Source organism: Rana temporaria, chromosome 4 (genome assembly GCF_905171775.1).
Source record: "Rana temporaria chromosome 4, aRanTem1.1, whole genome shotgun sequence".
Taxonomy (NCBI): Eukaryota; Metazoa; Chordata; class Amphibia; order Anura; family Ranidae; genus Rana; species Rana temporaria.
In genome coordinates this window covers 54,767,277-54,771,658 of record NC_053492.1, presented here as the reverse complement: position 1 = coordinate 54,771,658, position 4,382 = coordinate 54,767,277, and the positions used below count along the sequence as shown (strand labels likewise).

The window sequence follows — 4,382 nt, the reverse complement described above, 5'->3', positions numbered from 1 at the left end:
AAATCTAGGTGTTGCTGAATAGGTGACTTCATCGAGTAGTGTCATTTGGTGAGCAGAAAAAAAACTTCTTCCTTCCCCCAAGAAAGTGACAAGAAGCAATGAAGACAAAGACACAAGGGTTAAATGCCAGTTTATTAGAGCAAAAAACATTGTCAGCAGCAACAAGAAGACACAAGACAAACAAGTTGGATGATGTTCCAGTTAAATCTATTTTTTGACACTGCGTAAGAGAGGGGTGCACCGGTCCTGGAGGTACTGCAATACCAGGTCGATGTGTGGAGTGGACAGAGCAAGCTCTTCTTCCATCTCCCTGTTCTAAAAATCCATTTAATATATGGTCGTAGGGGACGTATCAGATATTAAACTGATAAGAACAGATTTTTTTTTTTTCCATACCTATAAGTTTACCTGCATGCTACTTTTCTTTCAAAAAGAACCGCACAAAGATTCTCTCGTGCATCATGCTTTACACATCATCTAGGTATTTTTTTTTCAATTTTTTGCAAAAAAAACAACACATACATATACACATCATAAAATACATTTCCCTCCCCCAACCCCAAACTTCCACGTTATGTTAACTAAGTCCAGTACATATCTGCCTCCACTTTCCCCATCCACCTCCTATCCACCAACAATACCACATAGTCTAGAAAAAAACTAATTGGTACAGTCCTCCACTGATAAGGTACATTTTCTTCGCACCTCCCAACATCTGGCATCCCACAACACCTCTTTCAGGATGCTGACCATTATCCACAGTTTTCTTTCCTTAGTTTTGTCGCCCTCAAACAAACCAAAATACCAAATCAAAATGTTCACACCTTTAACCTCCACCACATTCTCCATAAAGGGTATCAGTTTCTGCCAAACTCTTTTGGCAAAAGAACAACTGAACAGGGCATGTTGGGCCACTTCTATTTCTTGGCATCCTTCTCTTGGACAGATTTCATCTCTTGCCAAGTCTCTTGCCTTCAAGAAGTTTTTAGTCAGCAACACACCATGAAATGCCATCCATGTTATTTCTTTTTGTCTATTAGACACACCTTTTATAAAAACCTTCTTCCAGCAGTTATCCGCGTGTCTAGGTCCCAGACCAAAGATATTTGCTCTGACCTCCTCCTTCCGTAGCCACTTGACCAAAATGACTTTTCCAACCGCACCAACACCCAACTCTGTCAACTTAAATTTTTTTTAAAAACTCATTCAATTGGCGATAAAACAAGGGGGTTACTAGGGCTGTGGGTTTTAAAAGGTCTCGCCCACACCATCCCCATTTCACCAAAGACCATCCAGCCAAATATCGCATCAGATGCACCTTCAAACCTCCAGCTACAAACACCTTGTAGTGTGTTAACCACAAATGCATGGCCATAAATGTCCCTATATCTGGGAACCCATAGCCACCATGTTCCGGGCTCATCAGCACTATCTTCCGCTGCAATCTCTCCATCTTGGAGCCCCAAAAGAAAGCAAAAAGAACGCGTGTGATCTTCTGGGTCCATTTTACACCAGGGGGAAAACATGATCCAAAGTATAATAGTAACGGTAAAATAACAGATTTTACAATAAGGACTTTTCCTGTCAATGTTAAGCGTCTAAGTTTCCAAAACTCCACTTTTTTTTTTACTTTTTCCAACATTTTTTCTGCATTCTTCTGGTTCAATACATTTCTTTCAAAATGGGTACCCAAAATAACTAAGGACTCGGTTTGTTTCACCTTTACCTCTTCCAGATTACATGTCCCGCTCATGATACAAATTTGGCTCTTCTGCCAATTAACGTTTAGCCCTGACATGCTTCCAAATAGACTTAACTGTAATTCCGCCCTTTTTGCGTCTTTTACAGAGGAACACATGAAGGTTATGTCGTCCATATAACCCACAGATTTAGCGTGACTCCCATCACTTCCGGGCACAAATATCCCTTTAAAACATTTATCATTCTGCACATGTTGCAACAAAGGCTTGATTGCAAAAACAAACATTAAAGGGGATAGAGGGCATCCCTGCCTTACCCCCGAAAAAACTGAAAAGGTTTCAGATAAATTGCCATTTACCAACACCTGGCTCTTAATTCCACAATACAGTCCCTTTAGGGTTTTCAAAAAGGGTTCCGGCAAACCCATCTCGGTCAATAACCTAAACAAATATGTGTGAGAGACCTTGTCATAGGCCTTCTCAAGGTCTATGCCCATCAGGGCTAATGGCATATTGTTCATTTGAACATAGCAGACCAGATCTCTGAGTAATACCAGAATATCGGATATTCTGCGTCCTGGTACCGCACAAACCTGCGAGTCCCCTATCATTTTACCAACCACCCTACTCAACCTGCTAGCCAACACTTTTGCCACTAGTTTATAATCCGCGTTCAGCAGGGTAATTGAGCGCCAGTTCTTGATATCCTTTCGGTCTCCTTTCTTGAAAATCAGAGTTATCACCGCTTCTCTCATAGAAGGGGAGACTGTCCCTTCATTGACGCAATATTTCACCACCTCCACCAAATGCTCCTTGAGTATAGGCCAAAGTTTAACATATACCTCCACCGGGAGGCCATCCTTTCCGGGTGTTTTATTTTTCTGCATACACCCAAGGACATCCTCAATCTCTTTATCAGACACTGAGTCACATAAGCATTGCATCTCTTCTTCGCTCACACCCTTACCGACCACCGCACAATATTCTGTTAATTAATTTTTTGGTACCTCCTTCTGTGTACCATATAAATTTTTATAGAAATTAACCACCTCCTCCATCATTTTTCCACCTTCCACCTCCTCATCACCTGACATCACAGATCTCATCACTTTGTTATTGGAAAAAACTTTCTTGACAAAAAACCTGGTACACTGTTCCCCCTCCTCCATCTCACGTACTTTAGCATTGAATATTATGCTCTTCCCTTTCTTCTTTTTTAACATTTTAGTTCTCTCTTCCTTTACCTCCTCCAATTCTTTTGACACCTCCACTCCACACCTCTGGCATTTATAAAGAAAGTGCAGTCTTTGTATAAGCCTGTCATCGCTCCTTTTTTTTTCGGCTGCTCTGAATCTGCAAACTCTTTGGAAAAAGGCAGTTATCCGTGTCTTTGCCCAGTCCCACCATAGTAATACATTGGAGAACTCTGACTTTCTTGCCACCACTTCATCCCAATATATATACAATTGTTTAATCACTTCCTCCTCCTCCAGCACAGATACATTTAGTTTCCACACCCCTGGGCCAAACTTTACCCCTACCCCTAAATCCAGTTTGCAGGAAATCAATTTGTGGTCAGAAAAGAGAACCGGGGTCACCACATATCCTCCACCTCCAATAACTCGGATAAAAATAAAAAATCTATTCTTGAAGAGACAGTTCCTTTTGTCTGAAAAAAAGGTATGTGTAACCTTACTTTTTTCTTTTTCCATAGCGGCGTCTTTCATTCTAAAATCACTCACCAAATCGTTAAGTATTTTAGACGTTACGTCCCCACTGCCCTCACCTCCAGCCCCTTGTCTTTCATTTCTCCTCCTTACACAATTGAAGTCACCTGCGACCACCGTCGCCATCCTCCCAGGTAAGTACAATCTTAAAACATTAAGGAATTCCTTTCTTGCGTTTTTGTCCGCAGGTGCGTAACAATTAATAATTCTTAATTGTTCGCCCAGATAGTCCAGTGTCACCAACAACCATCTCCCGGGTACTACTTCTTCATAGGACATGACTTTCAAATTAGGGTTTTTTATGAGTACCCCCACCCCCTCGGATCTGGAGGTGCTACTTGGGGCCCAAACTGCAACTCCCTTCTGCCATTCTTTGATACCGCTCAAGTTTTCAATTCCACATTCTTGTAGACATATAATGTCTGCTTTAACAGAACACATGTGTTCCATGATTACTGCATTCCTGTGTGCAGATTTAATGCTTCTCACATTAAGTGAGCTGATGATCCGCGCCATCAAAAAATAGAAATAGACTGCCATCATAATTTTTAGTTGGTATTTGCCTTCAGCTCAGTCTCCTCTTGCATCCTCTGTTTCCTCCAGGTTACTGGAGAACTGGCAGATTCTTCAGAATCCCCAGGTATATCGATTTGTAATACTCCCTCATCATCCCCTTCGATGCGAGGTCGTTTCACACCTGTCTCTGATGACGGGAGCAGTTGTTGTCCATCTTCTATTATGCCAATGCTATCTACACTGTGCATTTCTTCCTCTTCGTCGCTTGACGATAAGTTACCAATCAAGGCCTGTCTTGAGTACTGGCTAGGGTCAGCCTCCACACCGCCCGTCTTGTGCCTACCCTCTTCCTCTTTCTCCGCTTCTCCTCCAGACTCTGGAAACTCCTCTTCCGATACGCCCACGTCCATATCGTCCTCTTCACGGGGGGGACTTGCAA

The 4,382-nt window shown here is 42.1% G+C and overlaps 1 pseudogene; it reads right to left on the bottom strand.

Moving 5' to 3' along the window:
• Positions 1-230: 230 nt before the first annotated feature.
• Positions 231-407, bottom strand: LOC120938655 (annotated as a pseudogene).
• Between the last annotated feature and the right edge of the window lie 3,975 nt (positions 408-4,382).